This window comes from Parus major, chromosome 5 (genome assembly GCF_001522545.3).
Source record: "Parus major isolate Abel chromosome 5, Parus_major1.1, whole genome shotgun sequence".
NCBI classification, from domain to species: Eukaryota; Metazoa; Chordata; class Aves; order Passeriformes; family Paridae; genus Parus; species Parus major.
In genome coordinates, this window is record NC_031774.1 from 38,725,706 (window position 1) to 38,747,462 (window position 21,757).

Consider the following 21,757-nt stretch of genomic DNA (forward strand, 5'->3'; position numbering starts at 1 on the left):
GTATCTTCTCTGCAAAGAGGTTTATTCTAGAAGGAGGAGATGTATAATCCTCTTACTAAAACCCAGGAAGGAGAAAAGCTTTATTGCTCCTGCCTTACCCCAGTGAACTGGCAGCTTTTATGCTGCCTCACAAATAGAAAGAGGCAAAGGTCTGAGTATAAGCACTCTACCTGAGCTGAGGCTCTCTCGTGGATGCTCAGTGAAACCCACATCTGCACTGCTTTCCAGTGTCACAGCAGAACAGTTTCTCAAAAGGAAAAACAACTGCCTGTTACACTGTGTGGCCACTTCAGTCTTGGTCTAAGGAAGAGTCACAAATCACTGGCAGAAAACTAAGGACCATCACACCCATCTTCATTTTTGTGCTCTGGAAGCTCAGCAGTTGAGTTTTTCCTTGTGTAAAGGTTGTGACAGTTCCCATGTCAGACCTAACTCAAGAGATTGGGCTTTAATGGCAGACATCAGAAGAAAAGACTCTACTGCTGGTTTTGCCAATTTATCTGTGTTTCTTTGCTCAAGGAGGTACTGGTGTCCCTGCTTGTAACACCTCGATTTGACTGGCCTGCCATCTTGCTGTATGGATAATATCATGTCAAATTTCTGACTTCCAAATGCAAATAAGGATCCACCGAGCATAAAACAAGTGCTGGTTTTGTGTCCTTGTGAGGATGGCATTCTGATAAAGAACATCCATCATACAGATAAGCAGTACTCAAGAACATTGTGAAGACAGGTGAAAATATGCAGACGGAGGGTAAAGGGTGCAATGGCTTCTTGTGGCCTTCAACAAGACCTCCTGGCATTCATGCAGCACTCACTAGTTGTAGGGTACCTGGCCTGTGGGCTGGAGTGGTGTTTGGAGGACGTCTCTTCAGCAGTTTGAGTTCTCCAGTGCACTGCTAAAGTCATTTAATTCATGGTGACCTCAGCAAGTATCAAAACTCTGTTGTGCTGTGCATCACGGAAACACATAATTGGGTGAATGTTGCTGTCCTCAAGAGGTTATAAGAAGATGAAACAGTAAAAGGATGGGAGAAAAGGAGATGTCAAGATGGAAAGAGTCTTGTTAGAGGTTATCCAGCACAGTTCAAACCCTGTAACTTCTTAGCCACAGTTGAGTGGCCCTTCCACTGCTTCCCATCTGCTCGTTTGTCTGGCATCTATTGTTTTCTTAAGTAGATGTAGGTTTTAAAGTAAAGAAATGAATAAAACCCCAACTGCCTAAGCAACCATCAGGCATAAGAAATTTCAATAACAGTAAATTACAGTGCAATACCAGACATTTTAATCTTTTTTTCAACACCTGTAAGAACTACTCTATGAATTTAATTTTTGAGTGACTTTATGCAGTGTTAAAGATTTGAGAATTTAAAAACAAAACTCTAAAAATGAAGTTTTCTCACAGCACTGTTAACTGCCACAGTGTGCATGGTGTACACACATATTTAGGAGGAAGCTATGAGCATTACAGAGACCCTACAAATAATTGTAACATCTTCACTGATGTAGAACACTTATTCTGACCTTGCTGAGCCTCTTACACTCAGGCACAGAGTGTGTAAGCACTACTTTGCAGATTTCAGGTAATTCTACACTTGCTAGGTCCAAATATTTGCCAACAAACCAAGGCAGGAAAATTTTCCTAATTTTGCCATGTTGTGCTATTGCTCTGATGATCTGTGGGTCTGATCCTGCCTTCACACAGAACATTATTAAAATGATCACGGCAGTTCTCTAGGGAGCTTAAAACTATTTTCTCCAGCAAAAGAGAGATCATTTCTCTCATTCACTTCAATAATTTGGAGAGGAAGGAATTTGCTGAATAGATATTAGTGTACCCCATTTGTGTATGCATCTGGGTAAGGTTTACAGGAATTTTACTAGCAAGTGTCAAAATATTATTAGCAAGTATTTTTGGTGGCAGAGGACTGTGGAAATAAAGTGATATGGAAGAATGAAAGAAAAATACAGGTAAGTGAGAAGAATTAGGAACTTAGAGGACAGGAGACCAAGACAGGTAAAAAAGTACATTTGAAAGACAGCAGGACATGGAGCAAATGCAAAGGAGTGAAGGAGGCAGACTGTTATAAATGCAGTATAAGAAGAAAAACAATGAAAAAATCAAAACACAGGGGAAGAAAATAGGAAAAGGTGGTGGTTTTCAGCAAGAAGGAGGTCAGAGAAAAGCAGAAATTTAATGAACAGTCGCACCAGCCAAAGAAGTGTGGTTTTCCTTGTGGATGTGTCTCCCAAGACTGTATCGTGTGTGGATTCCCTGATGCCTTACAGGATGTATGCTCACACTTCAGTGAGGGCAGTCACTAGATTTCTTTCTTAGCCAATTGAAGTAATAAAATATACAGAAACATACATAAATGCATTGCCTACCTGGAAAGTTGTCTGAAATTAGCCTACAGGTTCAAAAGTCATTGGGACACCCATGTACACCTGTACATGGATAGATGCTAAGATTAGATGATTAATAGCTGAAATTGCAAATGGACAGAGTGAGTGATAGAGAATGGGAAAACATTAGGAAAATGGGGATTTATGCCTGCTGTTAATGGATTTAATTTGCTTTACTACCATTTATTTTCCTGGTTTTACAGTTTCTAAAAAATGAACGAGGAACTGTTTAAAGCCCTCCTCCCACATCAGGCTGACTTCACAGTATCGACACGGGTTGTTTCTGGGGAGAAAAATCTCTTACAGAAGTTTTGTCTCCAGCATGCAACAAAGGAGATTCCAGGAGCTGTCCTACCAGCTACACCATCAAAACCTGCCTGGGACCTCAGTGAAAGCAGAAGTGGGACAAAGATACTGAAAATCTTCTGGTCTTTCCATACTGGGGTGAACTGCAGTCCTATTACTCAAACACTTTAGCTGTTTTTCTGTTGTGCTACACAGCTAATTCCTATCCCATTGGTTCTTGCTGCAGTTATTCTCAGCTGGTGTTTTCTAGGCCCCTCCTCGTGCCTGTATACTGTGGTTTGGACAATATTTGTATTTTTACTGGCCTGCCATTTTATTTTCAGCTGCTCTATCCCTTGTGTCCATCCATATTTCACTCTCTTTACAAAATTTCCTGATTTTCAGGCAGAGGGTGTCATGTCAAGAGGTGTTAAATAGGACAGAGCTGACTGCTGATCTCTGGGAGGGAGATCTCTCCCTCTAACACAATACCTTTTAATGCATCATTATCCTTTATTTGTGGGTCTCCAGCCAATTTTTCATTCCATCTAGTGGTGTAGCCAAACCCATTTGCATTAATTTTGAGTAGGATTTATGTATCAAATCTTTACTAAAATCCAAATGTATCAAATCCATCGTGTTCCCATCATCCACTAATTTTGTAATTCTATTTTAAAAAGCAATCAGGTTTCTCCAGCACAATTTGTTCTTTAGAAATCCCTAGTACAAACGTTTGTTTTCTTATCTCTGGATGGTTAGCAATTTTTTCCCCATTTTAAAAAAATGCTGTTATTTTACTGGCTATAGATATTCCTGGGAGCTCCAAATTTGCTTCATTTTTGTTTTGTTTTAATGATAAATAGCACAATTCCTTTTCCCTGAGCAGCCTCCTAGTTTTTGTAACTTAACAAAATTATCATCCATAACAAAAAAGTAACATTTGTCATTTTCCTTGCAGAAGTGGATAGATGTCTCTTTTGTCCTGAAAACTTGAGTGTACAGGCAAGGTGTTCTATAGCTGATGAGCCAAATGTGCTGTCAGTGGAACAAATGTGTGGAAATCATTGTCTTCTTAACTGAATCCAGTCAGGCTTTTTGCCTGGTAATATCCATTCTGGTCAATTGTTATTGCCTACTGAAGAAATATCAGGAGGGCATTTGTACATGATTTTTTTATAATGTTCATGAAAGTCCTAAACTAAGGTGAAATAAAAATAGCATCCAAATAAGCTACATCCATATTGGTATACAAGCGTAAACTATAAGTATTATTGAGGGAAGCTAACAAAAAGAATATGTTATTATCAGAACAGTAAATTAATTTTGTCTCAACACTGGATTGAAGACTATCATCAAAATAATGCCTAAATAGTCAGCCCCTATAAATTCTGAGAAGCTGTTTTGAAAAATTCCAACATTTAACGGAAAATTTAATCTAAAATTCCCACAGAAATAATAGGAACAATGCTAGCACAAACATCAGGCATTCAACATTTATTCATCAGCAAAATAAAAATACATTTGGGCTAATGATAAATTTCACAATTTCTGTTCCTTCTGCTAACCTGAGATAAATGTTCTTATTTTTCTTGCAAACAAGATAATTACAGTAACCCTCTTACCCCTGAGCAAGACAATCAATCAGGCATCTTCTCTTCTGAAACCCAGAAACTGATAGAGTGTAGTTACTTAACAGTTCTTTAAGGTGAAAGATGTTTAAAATTATATAAAAACTTCGTGCATCTGTGTACAGTCTTTTGCTAACTGGCTTCTCAGGCACATGAAGTTAAGTATGTGGATCAGAAAATTGTGCATCATGTACTGCATTTGGGTTGTACCTCTGGAACTTTGATCCTGAGGTGTCATTTAAGCTTAAAATACAAGCTGGTTTTCTGGTGATTAGGAGCTATGTCACTTACACAGGCAGCACCAGAAAAATAACCTTCTTTGGTCTTCAGAACTGGAGGTTGACCTGCTTGGTGTCAACATGGGCTATGGATATTTGTTTTTGAAGCTGTTTAGCAAGATCTTGACTTAAAATTCAGCCTGCTAATTGCTCTGGGAGAGCTGTCATCCAGCCTTGCAGAGTAGGTGCCAATACAGATGTACAAACACAGGCATATACATAGCAGTTATGACATAGATTTTAAAGCAACATTTCATCAAGCTTCTGTTGTTTGCATCATAATTTTCAGCTACTTCACACAGGCTCTGGGTATCTGGAAAAAAATGTTTCTGGAGCCAGGCTCAATAGAAAGAACTTATTTTTGGTGGCCACTCCCTCCATATGTTGCAGAAGAAATTCTTAGGTACAAAAAAAAGCTGGAAATATTTCAGAAAAATCAGGGCTAAGCAGCTCTCCCTCCTGCCATTCTTGCTCCTCAGGGTCAGAACACTCCTCTCAGCCTGTTGTATTATCTCATGCTGCAGAGGTACCCAAATCAGCAGGTCACTCTTTTAGAAGTCACTGATTACAGATGGTGGTGTGGACAGATTCAGACACAGCTTCAGCTGCAAGTGCAATTATGAGGTAGGCCTTTGTGGCTGGACACATGGTGCAGGGATGTTGGTGCTGAACAACTGCTTATATCTGCCAGATCAGAGAAGAACAGATGTAGTCAAGAACATCTTAGTGTTTTACATCTACTGCTCTTCCTCCTTGAAATGGCCTGAGCTAAGTCCAAAGAGGAAAGCAGCAGAAAGGCTATCACAGGAGCAAGTTGTGTCGCCATCTGAGCACAGTTCTCATCCAGTGACACAAATGACTGCTTCAGCATCTTGTGCTGGCCCAGGTGTCAGCAATGGCATCCTTGCCACTGCTCAGGTAATCATCTTTCTAAAACACTCCAACCTGTTCCAAGTCCATAGTGCCTTCCAAAATGGTAGTCTTCCCTCCCTTGGACACACAATTTGCTGAGACCTCCTCTTTTATGGATTCCCAAGAACCAATTCCAAAGCCAAAACTTCTGAAATAAAAAGTAAATTAAATGCAAATGGGTTACCCTGTCATTGATCACAACAAGTTTCCATTCTGCTAACTTACTTGAAAGCTTATGTCTAGTTTGTGTAGGGGTTACTTGCACTTTTGGTACTGTAAAACAAACTACTGGTACTACACACTTTTCCAAAAATTTTTTTTTTTCCTCCAGCATCCACAGACTTAGTACAGAAAGGAGTTTACCTAAATTTTATGTAATTCTGAATGTCCGAGTGACCTGTATTTAAATACCAACAGCTTGTTATATACCAATAACCAGTCTCCCTGGCTGAAATTACATCAGCCTAAATCACAATATGCTGTTGTGGGATGGATTTCTCTGAGGAAACACCTCTCAAATAAATGATCCTATGCTATCCTGATTCTTACATCAGTATGACAATCCTAGTGAGGCTACTTAGCACTCCCTCAAAGATCATATCTGTTGCTGCTTACCCACAGCTTTAGAGCTGTGTAAAATTTCCTGCTACTAGAACGAACTCACTTAGACCGGACTCAGAAATTTCCTTATAGGCAGAAGGAGCTCCTGACTCAGTCACCACAGAATCATGAACATTGGAAAAGACCTCTAAGATTGAATCCAAACATTAAGGTAGCTCTGACAGGCCTACCACCATATCCCAAACACCACATCTACATGCTTTTGGAACATTTCCAGGGATGGTGAGTGGGACTTCTGGCTTCCAGATATTTCTTAGGAATTCAGGCAAATGTTCAATATCAAAAAGGAAGTTTTCTTAAAGCTTAGACCTCAGAAGAGTCATGGGCCCTATGAAACGTTCCTTCTTCTGAAAGGAACTCAGCATGACAGTGTAGCATTTAGTGGGTAAGGCTTTCTACAGCAAGAGAGAGCTCTAAAATTTAGTGAGTTAAAACATGCAGAACGCACTTTTCCTATCTGGATCTACCTCAGATATCCTGTTGAATGGGGGCAACCACTTCATCTACCTCTGTCCTAGCACTCCATCTGTAAGCTGATAACATTATGTGAGCTCATAGAAAATGTATATGGTTAGATGTGTCCCTGTTTATGAGATTCTTTCATCACTGTTGATGAAATCTGTGTCAACACAGAAAAGAGGAAGGAATTCATGAGGAGGTAACCCAGTGCTGTGCCTAATGCTTAATATTATTGCACCAATGTATAGTCTTTGTATTTACACTACAAGGCAACAGCCTTGTAATAGTCAGGATGAGAAATGGCCAAGGTTTAGCCAATTTCAACAGTGGATTTAGAGAGAAAGAGGAAACTACCTGTCTGGGCTTCTCTGAACAACTCCTCTCTCAGGTTCTAAATGATAAATGCCAGTATAAAAGTTGTTGGGGTGTTCTCCTCTCAAATGCAACTTAAATTATGGACACCTTCTCCTGAAAGAGACAGACATGGGAAAGGTTCTAAGCAAGTGAGCAAAATTTATTTGTCACATGGGTCCATTTGGCCTCCATACCATGAATCATCACCCAGTCTGGGTGTGTTTAGGGTAGAAAGAAGGAACAACAAATGGGAGAAGGGTATTAAATAATGATTGCCATAGAGACCAGTCAGCTTTACCCAACTGCGTGAAATTTAAACAAGAGAGCTTGAAAATGAAACATCAGTACATTTCAAAGGGACAAAGTTAGCTGTGGAATGTAACAACAGAGTATCAAAGCAAGTTGTTTAGTCAAGTTTCTAAAAACCACTGTCAGCAATATGCAGATGAGACACCTGTATTTTTCATCCATTCTGATCACACCAAGAATGTGAGAATGGCATAGCACTTTCAGAGGAGCCAGAGGCAGAAATAAGGCAAAAATAAGGCAGAGTATTGATGCCAATGTGTGAAGTGTCTGAGAAGGCTTCAGTTGCAATGCAGCTTCTGCTGGCTGAAGAGGCACAGTGGTTAGGTCAAACTGTGATTTATGATGATTTTTTAGATTCTTCTCCAGACTTCCATATGCTCACAGAAGAGTGGCCTGCCATTTTTCCAGAAGATCCCATTCCCTCAATTTCTGTTATCCAAGCCTTCATTGCCCATAGCAGTGCAATATGCCTTGGTACGAATTAAGCCTGTGTCTGCCTGGACAGTCCAGCTGTTACTGTGCCCTGTAGTCATTCTGCTCACCAGCATGGCTTACTTCTCATTCCTTCTCTCAGCCCCTTTCTCTATTGTCTTACCACTGAGTCCTGATCCAAGCTTACTAAGCAGGTATTACATCCATGATGCCTGGGGCAAGATTTCCTGAAGATGAGATGGAGTTTAAGGGTGGTGAGCCCTCCCACAGCAACAAGAAGCCATCACAAACCTTTGTGAACTTTCAAGTTCTCTGGCCACATCCTCTCTAAATCAGACAGCAGCCTTTTAAAAAGGCATCCTCTGCCCCTCTCCTCAGCATTGCCAGGAGATCTGTGAGCTGCCAGTCCCCCAGAAGAGTAGCCATAAGGCCAGACCTCTGGCAGTCATCTTCAGGTAACCTGCTTTGTGCTTGTTAAAAATGGTGAAGACTGTTTTATGGTCAAGGCCTAGGGTGTAGGGCTCAAAAAGCTGGATCCAGCTTAGATTTTCAATGTAACCTTGGCTGTGTTATTTAGCCTCTCTCTGTGCAAGGATTCCGCCAGTTCTAGAAAGGTACAATATGGATACATTTGTAAATCCAGAGGACATGCCTGAAATCTCCATTTGAATAGGATGGAGATCAATAGGATATTAGGTAAACAGCTCTCTTGCTGTCCTGTGATTTGCATGCAGTAAAGCGCAACTGAGAAAAGTCTTACTGAAAAAATATTCCCTTTTTTTCAATCAGGAGTTGTATGATGTAAATGTGAAGTGACTAATGATGTCTTGCAGTACAGCGAGCATGGGTGGGGGACTGCCGGCCCATCCTACAGGGAGCTGCAGCCTAGGGAGCCCTCATCCCAGGCACGTCTCTCTCCCCTTCTGCCTGCACGCTTGGCTTCTTGTCCTCGAGCTCCCAGCCCATCACCAACCTCCGAACTCCTCTCCTCCTGCTAAATCACCACAGGGAGCCCTCCTGCCCTGCTGCATCCCCTCTGGGGATGTTTGTCCTCCCGACGCCCTGTGGCCATGGCCCCCAGCACCCCATCTCCCACAGGGCAGCCTCACTTGTCCCTACCCTGGGCCGCCCAGGTGAGTGGGCGGCAAGCGGGCACCGGAGGGGGCTGCACATCACCTGACCCCCTCCAGCTGATTCCCTCAGACAGGACGTCAAGTTAATGAGCCCTCAGGCCTGTAATTAGCTGTCAATTACCTCAAATTAATCAACTCCTCGCCTAATTAAGCATAATCGGCAGGTGGGCAGAAAACGGGCCATTGTGCGGGAGCCATGAGAAAAGCATGGCTGGCAAACTTGTTTAGGATCAGCGGCGCATTCCCGGACGCCGCGCCACCGACACCCGGGCGCCCCGGCCCCGCTCGCGGACGCCCCGGCCCCGGCCCCGGCCCTGCCGAGGGGCAGCGGCGCTCCCGCCCCGCCAGCCGGGGGCGGCTCTGGTGCTGCCTGGGGGCCCGGGCCTGCAAACAGCCATGGCCTGGGTTTAGCGGGGGCGTTTCTTCTTGCGAAATACCCGCACCACCAAGCCTTAATGCACCATCTCGCCCTCCGCATTTTCTCTGCCTGGCTTGCCGTGCTTTCTGCGTTCGTACCCGTCTCAGATCTCTCTGAAAAAGGGACTGAAACACACGCCCGGTTCCCCGGCCCAGGCCCTCCTCAGTTCTGAGCACACGAACTTAACGGCGTGGAGGTACATCTGGGTGGAAAACATGGTTTCATCAGGCACTAATTACTACCTATAAAAAGGAGACATACTGAATTTTTGTGTCTTACTTTTTTCAGTATATATTTTTCATATATATATATATATATATATATACACAGTATATATTTTTTCAGTAATACAATCCATAAAAGTCCCCATCCATCCTCCAGAGCTCTGTTTGGCGAAGGGGAGACATTCCCCACCGAGGCCAGGGAAGGAACAGGGCTCCTGCCAACTTTTGGATGTCACTGGAGAGCAGGACTGCTCTCCACTGTGCCGGCGGCTGGATCCTACACCCTGCCCACTAAATCCCAGTGAGCTTTATCTAGAGGCAAACAGAGCATGGCCTCCTTCTGAGCTGCAGAGAAGAGCTGGGGAAAATGCAATTTCATCGTAAAAGTATTGTGCTCAATATTAAAGTGAAAGGTTTTGATTATGCCTAGAAAGTCTTTTTTTTTTTTTTTTTATGTAGCCAGATTATCACCCAGTGTGCTGGATTTACACTGCATTAGCGATTGTCAAGATTAGAGCAGAATCCCCAGATAACAAACAGGAACACAAGACGTCAGTTTATGACATAATAGCAATAGTAAGACAATAATCATAAGTGAAAGAAATGCAGTGGAGGGCAAGTTGAATATCTTGGCTTTGAAGAGAGAAGCTCCCTGCATTGGAGTGGCTTTGATTAAAAATCCTCATTATGTTCAGAAGTATAATTTTATACTTTTTTTCCTGACAGAGGAAAAACAACAGCCCACCACAGGTCTGGCGAAGTTGGTGCATAAAACCACCAGCAGCTATAGGGAGAAGTTATACAATGAAACCTTCCCCCTGGACCCTGCTAAGTATTTATGCAGGTCACAACAGATTCTTGGACCTCCCAAAAGAAGGTGTACATAAAACTTGGCATTCCTGTGCCTACAGCTGTTTGGAACACAAGCCCTGGGAATAGAGGCTGCAGGTAGTCAGCCCCTGCCCTGCTAAGGGTGTCATCGGTGTGAGAGAGGCTGTGGAGTTGCCATGCTGGGGAATGAGCTGGATCCTGGCAGCTGGCCTGACCCTGAGGGATTAGAGACTCCCCCACCTTCCCAGCTCACATGGTGGCACACGCTGCAGCCGGGCCCACGAAGCCCTTTTTTTTTCCCTGCCTACCCTGTTCTCAGTCAAGTGCTTATTACTGCAGCAGGAGGCTTGGGCAGGGACCCCTCTGCACACATAATGCAAGAGCCATGAGGTGCTGGGGGACTCAGTGTCCCCTCTGTCCCCTTGTCAAAGCCACTGTTTTCCAGAGCTTCTCCAGCACCTGCCATCTCAGGGTGATCCCTAGATCCTTCTGGGGGAAAACCTCTTTTTTTTTGGAACCACTCCAATATCCTCTTTTCCCTCATTTATGAGTATTTTTTTTCCAGACCCCTTTCTCCATCACATGTCTTTCTTTGACTGAAGCACCGATCCCACTCTTTGGGGTCCATTAGCACATTCTCAAGGACTAGGCTAGAAGGGGTGCACTGCCTGATGGTGTCATGGATGGTGACATGAGCTGCAGGCAAACAGCACTCTCCAGCAGTTCCCTGCTTATTTGCTGCATGTGCACACTGGTTTCACCTGTTCTTTCCCATTTAGAGCTGGAGCAATCAAATGATTTACATCAAGGCTGACTACCCATTTCTAGAATTAGTGGCCTTCTTAATCACTCGTAACTCTTTTGCTTGGGGAGTGTGAAGTTCTCCAGATTTGATCTCTATCTGGGGAAGCAGTGGTTGCTTTGACTGTGCTGAGTTTGAGCAAAAATGACCCAGGGATTTATGATTTTATGAGCCCAAGCCACAGAATCCTTATCCCATTATAAACCAAAAACTCTGTATTTGTGGAAATTAAAAAAAAACTAAAACAACAGAGAAACAGGCAGTAGAAATCTGTTAGGACTAAAATGATGAAACAACTTTCAGTGATCCATAGAAAATCAATTGCAACAAGGGCTGAGTTGTTACAGGTAAAAAAATAGTGCTGAGAGAGGCAGTGTTACTGCTGCTGGGGTGCTGCTGCTGCCTGGAGGGCAGCATGCTTGCTGAAGGGACTGCATGGTGAGTGAGTGTGCAAGGCACTGCACAGTTGACTGCTGCCCCATGGGGAAGCCAGGGGCTTGACTGGGACTGCACATGGCCACCTCTTACAGGAGCACACCTGGAGCCTGGCTGCTGGCTGCAGAGCTACCTCTTGGTGAGGAAGAGGAGGGGTAGAGGGGCAGGGTCAGAGCAGATCAGAGGAATCCAGCAGCTCTTCAAGTTCAAGTTGGCAAAATATATCTGTTCCTATCTCTGACATTGTTTGAACTTGACTGACCACTCCAGCTGTACCAGACTATGCTGTCCTGCAGGTAGTGCCCCAGCAGGGAAAATGCTCTTCTCTGCCTTGGCACTGTCACAACAAACACCAAAAAAAATGCTGGGCAAGCAGTGAAGCTGTGCCATTCTCTGAGTTTGAAACAGCAAAAGCTATAACTATTTCATTAATTATTTTGGCCAATGAGTTGGAAACAACAGCAGGGAATTCACAATCACTCGCCTGTCATTCTGTCTGTTCACAATACTGTTTGCAAGGATCATGGTCACCATCTCATTTACTTTGTGCAATGCCGTAACATTGGCTGGCCATGTTTTGGTTTGGTCATTCCTTACTGCACTGCCTTGGCAAGCAGCAGCAGTTAGAGGGGAAGGCACTGCAGCTCTAAACAGTTGTTCCTACAAAAGCCATGAGCTTCTTTGGTCTTAACAGCTAAGTGGAGCAAGGTGGAGAGTGAGATCTTCCTGACCAATCCCTCTGTGCAGCTGTACTCATGATTGTAAAAATAAAGGACTCAGGATAGAAAGTACTTACAGCGTGCATAAGTGTTTTAAACGTTGTGATTCACCCATGTGTTTATTACAACACGATCTGCAGCCATATATCTGTAGCTGCAGACTAGTTGCAGTCTCTTCCTGGCCATGCATGAAACCAACTTCAGTAATAGCTGGGTAACCACTGAAAACGGCAGCCAGTCCCCAAGAGTTTTGGGCTAGCCTCGAGCAAGCTGCCTTTCCTCAGCTCCTGCTTGCCATGGACCCCATGGGAAGGTGCATAGCAGCTTGTCAACATCAGGATTTAAGAAAAGCATGAAAGAAAGTCACACATTTCAGAACTGTTCAGTGTCACACCTGGTGAACAGCCTCATCCTGGCACTGAGGGCATCCGCACACGAACACGTGCAAGTCTGCTTAACAAGGTGCAAGCATGCTATGTACCTGGGCAGGAATCCCAGGGTCCAGGAGCAGCTGTGCCCAAGCCAGGAGCCTTGACGCTGACTAAGACGAGGCTGGGTGTGGAGATGCTCCGGCACAGCTCCATGCTGCCAGGCAGGAGTCAGCTGCCAGGCAGAGCTAGCCACATCTGTCCCTGCTTGTCTGTGTAGACACACACTGAATAACTGTGGCTGCTTCCCAGAGCAAGTTTCTAGGCTTCATTATATTTTCACTTGTCTTGCAAGGGACAGAGCAAGCGTTCTGATAAATGAAGAGAAAGGGCTACTTGCTTTGCAGGAGATTTATGTGACAGTCTCTCTCTCTCAGCCCAAGAAATCCTGTGTGCTGTTCCTCAGAGTTGTCATCCCTAGACAGCTGTAGGCAAGGTGCATACTGTCACTGCCCCCAAGCTTGATCTAGCTGAATCTGGATCCTACTGAAAGACTGTGCTGGTTTGTTCCCAGTGTTGCTCCAGTGACCTGAGCTAGCCTTCACAACCCAGATGACTTCAGGAGACCCTTGTGTGTATTCAGGAGACCCTTTGCATCACTGTCAGTGCCTGTGAGCATGGCTGCTACACAATCCCTGCCTGTGCCAGTCCCTCACTCACTGTGGAAAGAAAGGACCCACTTGTGCTGAAAAAGCTGCAAGTTCTGTTGGTAGGTTCATGATGCTGGATGGGGACACCACTGCTAAGGGGGCAGAGGGCACGGATGGCCCCAGGCCAGGGGCTGCACACATGAAGGCAGCAGTGGGTCCAGGATGTGCTGCCCAGCATGCTGAGGCTGTGGTGGGCAGCAAGCACCATATGGAAGGTGCTGCCAAACCAGGCTATTGAAGCAAAGGCTGCAAATGAGTTTAGCAGACAGACATTTTGAGGAGGGGGAGGCAGAGTGAGTGGAGGAGAGCAGGAGAAAGGGAGAGCTCAACACCACAGCTAAGAGAGGCCTGCCAGGGCCACACAGGCCTGGTGGACAGTGCTCCATTTCCCCTCACCGCACACCTCTTCCCAGTGCCTTAACTTAAAGATCCCTCAAAGGAAAGAGGGGACCAAGGTGTCATGGCCCCTTCTTTGTTTTTAATTACTTCCCATTTTAATCTTGATTTGCATGTCGATCTCTCAGAACTGGGCCAGGGACTCTACAAAGCCCTTGTCAGCAACTCCCCCAATAATAAACAGGAAAAGGCTTAAGGGGCAAATCACTTGCATGTTAATGAGACTGTTTGCTGGAGTCAAGAGAGAAAACAGCAAACAAACAAATGGACTGAATTCCAGCGGCAGCTGTTTGCTCCTTAATCTCGGCTTGTCAGAGCTGCCCTTTGATGGGACACAATCTACACAAACGATTGTGCTAAATCTTCTAATCTACGTCCTCATTATTACATCCCTTCTTACGCATGTAAATCAGGGACAAACTCATTTTAATATTTAGATAGATTATGGAAGGGAAGGGGAGGGGATTGGAGGGGAAAGGAGCTGCTGGTGGTGTCTGCTCCTGCCGGTTAGGAGGGGTGTTAATGAGGAGCACAGGGAGGGGAGCTGTCTGCACAGAGCCCGGGGCAGCAGCAGAGGAGAAGCACCTGTTGTCAAGGCAAAATGGGGAGTATAAAGGGGCAAGGATTATGACACTGGGGTTCTGGAGAAGACATGGGCATGGGGCAGCATAAGCAAAGTGAGGTGACAGGGCCTCACCCTGGCATTCCCCAAGCCCTCTACCCATGCACTCAGCCCTGGCTTTGTCAAGGTGGGATGCAGGAGGAAGGTTTGGTGTTGTACAGGCTTGGTGGTGGCATAGGGAGAGGTGGCAAGGCCCCACTGTGGGGGCACACCCGGGCTGTGGCATTGTCGCTGGGTTCCTTGCCTTGAGGGCCCCCTTGCAGCACAGCACTGTTGTCTCCTGCCCCTCCTCAACCTGTCCTCACTATTAGTGAGCTGAGGATCAGACCACCAGGCTGGAGAAGCAGGCTAACACCTCACTGCAGAATTCAAGGATCAGCCTCACTGCCTCCACATAAATGTCATCAGAGCTGTGGTTATGATCTTTAATAGCGCTCAAAATAATTGCTGTTACAACAAATACAGCTGGGGGGAAAAAGGCTCTCCTGCATTTCCCTGCCTCTGGCATCTCCTAATCCAATTGTCAACCTACAACCTGCCCCTTAACCTTCTTCTTCAACTGCAGTAAACTCATGATACACCAGCCATATTTTTCTGGGCCCCTCATCTTCCTCTGCTCCAAGAGGGGCTGTTATATCATAAAATAGGAAAAAAATTAAAACAAGCTGGTTAGTTCACAAATTTGCCATTGCCCTCTCACCTGTGAAGGAAAGGTGCAGAAGATAAGCAATAGCTTGGTGCACAAAAGGTGAGTACAGAAGAACAGCAGAGGCAAGCAGGAATATAATCAAAAAGGCCAAGCATAAAATAAGATTGTAAGTAGCAGGATAATCAAAGGGAACAAGAAATCATTCTGTAAATTCATTAGGAGCAAGAGGAAGACTAAGAAAAATATTGGATTTCTGCTCAACAGGGAGTGAAAATTATTGACAGAGGATAATATTAGAGAAACTAATAACAGTGATGAAGAAGTAAAATCTTGGCATCGAATAAGAAAAGTGTATGGGAGAGGTAATGTTATTGAGTTAAATGCATTCAGATTTATTTGGCATAACGAGCTTCATTGAAGGTGCTTAGAAATTTGGCTACAGCAGTCTTGGAGTCAGTAGTGGCTGTCTCCCAGAACTTGTAGAGATGTGGTGGAGTACAAGAAAATCACAGACATTGCTCTTACAGAAGTGACGGAAAGGGTGATGGGTAATTATAGACCAGTCAGCTTAATTCCCTTTCCCATTAAAGTTCTGAAATAAATTACCTAGTTATCTCTAAATATCAAAGGCTAAAATGAGACAATCAATTGTTTTCAGTGTGAATTTGTCAAGGATCAGTCCCTTTCAGTCAATCTAATTTCTTGCTGTAGCAAGGCAACAGGTCTTGCAGGTAAAGAAGGAGCAGAAGAGGTTGAGTATCTTTACTTACATAAGCTGTTTAGGCTCCATTTCAAAAGCTGTTTTTATGAGTAAACTAGGGCAATGTAAAATAGCAGAAACTAATGTTAGATAGGTGAAAAATTAGTTGAAATACTGTGCTCAGCAAATAACCCTCAGTGGTTTATTATCAAAATAAAGGATGTCTTGAGAATAACTCCATGAATATCTGGTTCTGCTCACTGGATGAATTAACAACGTGGATGACAAAAGAGGGAAAGGGTACATCAGGAAGACACACACCTGGAAGGCACTTTAAGTACACTGAAGGACAGACTTAGCATTCAAAATCATCTTGGCAATTTTGGAAAGTGGTTGAAAAAACGTAGATGCAAATCAGTAAGAAACCATGCAAAGAATCTCAGTGATGCAGAAAGAATCAAATGCATAAACAGGGGTTGGAAAACAACTTGTTATGCAGCAATTCTTCCAAAAAAGCAATAGGGGTTAGAAGGGATTACAGGCACTGTCAAAAATATTATAGTGTTGCAAATAAATCAAACCTCCTACTGTAAAGAATGGATAAGACTACAACTGTCAAGACCTCTGGAAATAACCTTTCCTTGTATTCAGCATTGCTGAGACTTTAGTTGGTGTATTTAGCCCAGTTTTGGAATTGCCTTTCTAAGTGGACTCATTGGAGAGTGCCTAATGGAGGGCAATGAGAATGATCACAGATCTGACACATGTTCTGCAAGGAAAACCTGAAGGAAGTGGTGCTGTGTAACTTGAAGACGAAAGACAGAGAGAGGATAAAAGAAAATTTTATCCTCAGGCATGAAAGCTGAAGAAGGGAAAAAGCTTTCCTCTGTGCCCATGACACAGGAAATTGTAGCAGGAAAGGTCTATATTAGACATTAGGAGCAAAATTAAGAAAAATGAGCAAGGGGGAGTAAAACAGACTGCAAGGGAGACACTGGAAGAGATTACTTAGATTCTTGTCCCTCTGTCAAGAATGAGATGGGTATAACTGGTCATGGCACAGGGCAGAAGGATAAAGAGACATCTTCTCTGAGTTCCCATTAGTCCTATCCTAGTTTTCTAGCAATCCATCTCCTCATTTGACATCCACCATTTAACCTTCAGCAGTGTTTGACATGCAAGTACACAGAGAGAGATGAGGCATAAGGAAGTGACATTGGTTCACTGAACACATCAATGCTCTCCTCACCTAAACTGCACTGTATTCTTACTAACCAAGAATGACAACAGGATGGAGACCTGGGAAGTGATGGAAACCCGAGAGCTGACCATCCTGGCCCTTACCATTTGGGTTTGGCTAAAGGAAAAGGGCAGGGGTGTGCCACCCAGATCACTGTTGTGTGAGCCCATGATCGATTGATTGAGCATCACTGTGAGAGTTTAAAAGAGTGGTGTGAGCATCTGCTTCGCTGTCACCACCAGATAGCCAACATGACTGCTCTTCCCTGCTTGGAAAACTAAATCAAGGGATGCCTTAAAGACTTAAAATAAACTGTTTATATACCTTAATAGAAATATCTATTTCTGCAGCATTTCCTTGGGGAAATCTAGGGAGGTTGTAAATGTATGAGGTTGGCATGAGTATCTACCACAAGTAATGGAATTTCAAGTAAAGGCTGGAAAATTTTCCTTTACCCTTCCTCTCTATTCCCAGCTATTTTCAGTCTGTATGATTGTCTTTCATCACCTTCTTTCCTTGGCCCCATGCATTCTTAATAACAGAATATAAATATAGGACCATTTAGGCTGGAAAAGACATTTAATATCATTGAGTCCAGCCATTTACACAGCACTAAACCATGTCCCTAAAACCTACATCTACCTGTCTTATAAATACCTCCAAGGGTATACTCAACCACTTGCCTAGGCAGCCTGTACCAGTGCTTGGCAGCTCTTTCTATGAAGAATTTTTTTCTAATATCCAATCTAAACCTCCTCTGGCACAACTTGGGACCATTTCCCCTTGTCCTGTTCCTTGTTACTTGGGAGAAGAAACTGAACATCACCTGGCTACAACCTTCTTTCAGGTACCTGTAGAGAAATAAGTTCCCTCTGGAGCCCCTTTTGCCCCGGGCTAAACACCCCCAGTTCCCTCAGGTGCTCCTCACAGGACTTGTGCTCCAGACCCTTCTCCAGCTCCATTGCTCTTCTCTGGATATGCTCCAGCACCTCAGTGTCCTTCTTATAGTGAGGGGCCCAGAACTGAGTACAAGATCTGAGGTGTGGCCTCACCAGTGCCAAGAACAGGGGACAGTTACTGCCCTGGTCTGCTGGACACACTATATCTGATACACACCAGAATGCTTGTATCTTACACTTGTATCACACTTGATGCTTCACACACCCTTGTCTGTCTGAGGACCACCAACCTTTTCATTTGAGATCAGGGACAGACCATGAGAGGATAATGGTCCCTTGGCCAGATGGGCCTTGGACTTATATCCACTATATCTGGGATTAAAGGTGGACACATTCTCAGGATCTATGTTTGAGTCAATACAAGCAGCTCACCGTTGTATTCTAGACATCGTACTGATTCTCACGTTGCATTGTCTGCCAAGCCAGGATATTAGCTCCGGTCTTCAAAGCTCTCTCAGAGTCAATTATGCCTGAGTCTGCATTTTCATCACAGCCCACCTGCTCCTTTGGGAAAACGCAGTGGCCTAAGTCCATGATGAAGTGAGGGGAAACTGGAGATGAAATGGAGATAAATGTCAATGAGGTTTGGCTACTGAATAAGTTTGCAAAGGAAATACACTACCCCAGACTGGATAAGTTTAGGACATACAGCAGTGCTCCCTTTCTTATGCAGCTTTTCCACCATAACAGAAAAGAGGGCTTAGTATTATAAAATATTATTAAAACAAACAAACAAATGCAATAGTCCCTTCTTAACAGACTATATCACCAATTACCAAACTAATTTAATAGCAATAAGGAAAACTGCTTTGAAACCCTAAGACATGTAGAAGCCCCCAATATGCTTTAGGGAAGGCAGCAACAGAAAAGACACAGAGCATGCAGAAGATTGCAGGACAATATGTCAAAGAATTTGGGATGGGACATGGAACATTCACAGGGATTTATATGAGCCAAGCAAGCAGGATGCAAGGAGTCAGCAGCATTGCACAGCTCTTGTGTCTGGCAGTGGTGGCTGCCAGCAGTAAAAAGGCAAATATGTGAGAGTGAAAACATCTAATTTATCAAATGTTCCCCGTGACAGGTCTCCCACAGTCCCACAAGTTAGTCTGGGGAAATGTTTACAGTTTAACATCATCCATTCCCTCTCAATGCTCACCTTTATCCTGTGCCTAGGTGACCTGTGATCTGCCTTTCACTTAGTGATTAATACTCCTTTTCCTGGTGCTAGCCCAAATCTTAGTCTTCTGCATCAGATTCTGTACCTTTCTGGTAGCTGAGGGATTCCTATTCCTCTCTCTTTAGTTATCATTTAAGTCAGACACATCTCTGCATGGCTCACAGACCAAAACCACAATTTCCCAGGCATTTTATTTCCTCTTTTCTATGCTCTGTTCCATTTATCAATATTTCCTTAAAAAAACAAACAAAAAACCCCAAAACTACAAAACTGCACAGAAAATTTGAGTTTTAACATTGGAGAAATATTACAACATTACAACATTAATAGGCTGCTCCACAATGTCATGTTTCTGACATGTTTCTCAGTCCTTTTTAGAGCTTTGTCATATTGCAAATGTACACTATGATCATACCAAACTATTATGCCCAGCTGTTCTTACTGTCCTACTGTCTGTCTCTGAGGCACATTTTTGGCTCTGGGATTTTTCCCTTTTAACAGTTTGCTGAGTTGACTCCCACCTATATTCTCCATGCTGCAGCACTCTGGTTTTCTTCTGCACATGGACATAAATCCTCTCAACTCAGTATCCTGCAAATGGCATTAATACACACTTCGGTCCCCTTTCTCAATTGGTTATGAAGTCTTGAAGAAGGGCTGATTTAAACCCTCCTTTTCGAGAACTGTTCTCCCAACCTTATGGTTGCAGTCACTCATATGGCTGTATTCTCATTATCACTTCTAACTCCTATCTGAAAAATTCACAATAATTCTTCCAGTGGCAATTTCACATTTTGCTAATTAGAACCTCAAGAACTGACATGAAAAGGGAATTTTTTAACCAACAAAAAAAGCTTGCAGAGCTGAACCAAGCCTAGTGTATTTCTGACACTGGGCAAGAAGGTCACTTGAACCAGTTTAATTTCATTTGCATTGTATTCTTGGCAATTCGACCTGAATTTATTTTGACAAAAAAATCTTGTGAGTAGTCTTCCCACACACTGAATGCATCTGCAGTGTTCCCTCCCTCCAACAGTTCCATAATCCTAGGACAATTCAGTATGCACAGCAAAATTCCTCCTGTTATGATAGAGTGATGGAAATTAGATTTTTGCTATAGCAATTGAGTTTAGCATTCTTTCCCACTTTGGAAGATAAATTTATCTATCATGCTTCTTTCTTTAGCACCTAGGTCTGTGGCATCCAAATGTTGTAGAAAAGTAATATAATAACAGCCCAGAACAAGAACTTCATTTTAATCTTCCCTTGTTCTGAGGCAGAGGAACATGCAGTTGTGCTGTTCCACTACTGCAAAAGCAGAGTAATGCCTCTCCTCCCTTATAGTGGGTTCCATCTTGCTTAACTTTAGATGCCCACACCTGAGCTAGTCCTGGGCTACTTCTCTAGTCAGTCTCTGTATCATCAATAAAGTTAATGGAGATGCAATTCCCCTAATCCGGTTTATTTTTATCAAGGTGAAATAAACCATATCCTAGGCTCTACTGAGCCTATTGATCAGAGTCCTCTGGCTAAAATGGGAATATGCCTAAAGTAGACTCCCCACACTGTAGGTATTCATGCTGGATCTGACGTACCCCCCTGCCACATTGTGTTCTCTCTCTGGACAGTATTTGACTCCATTTCTGCAATTGCTCATTCTGACAGTTTCCATATAGATGACAATACACCAGAACCATGGGGCTGTTCTTTCATATTGCTGCTACCACAATGCTTTAGTCCAGTTCCTCTGTGGTACTTGGTTACTGCCTTTCATCATAGAATCTCTCTTTGAAATCTACCTACATAAGTTTTTCCTGATTCTGAAATTCAGAGTTTGGGACAAGCAACCAAAGATTAGACCACGTCTATTAAAGAGCAGGGAGGCATTTTTGAGGAGTAAGAAATAGCCTCCAGGGTTCCAGTCAGGCCTCCACAAGGTACTAGGCTTGGCACCTTGCTGGTATTCTGAGTTGGAGGAGCTCCTTCACTGCTGCCTCCTCCCTATGGTCAGGTCAGTGCAGCTCTGGGGTATCACACTGTAAAGCATGAAGAGATCTGGGTTAGAAACAGATTGCCTCCATGGGAGGCAAAGGGCACCTCCAGGTGCTGATTTGGCCACTGTTTTCAGCCTTCGGAGAAATGATGTTCAGTACAGGTTGGGCCCTCAGGTAAAGGCTCAGGTCAGGCTTGATGGCCCCTTGTATGCATGTTAATATCCAACACACAATACTCAAATATTCCTAGCATCCCCCCTCACACCTGAGTCCTCCCAGGGAGCAAGGGCAGCTTTTGGAGAGTCTTCATTAGGTCACTGGCCTTGGGAGCTGAAATCTCCCCTCCCCCACCTTCGTACACAACTGTTCCTCATTTACATAAATTATCTCTATTCAATTATCTGTCCAGATGTCCGAATTGTGCCACCAATGATCTGTGAATGAATTAAAAATGGAATATAATTTAATAATAACTGATTAGAAGGAGATTAGTTGTTATATAAAAAGCAAAAACCAAGAGATAGCTAGTTGCCCTTAATCCGAGCCAATCCACAGTAATTATAGAAATACAGTCTCGCTTGCTCTCCTTCCCATTTCTCTTCTTCTCCCCCCACATTTTCTCTCTTTCTCCTTTTCCCTTTTCTCTCTGTCCTTTCTTTCCTCTCTCTCTCTCTCCCCCCTCTCTTTCTTTTT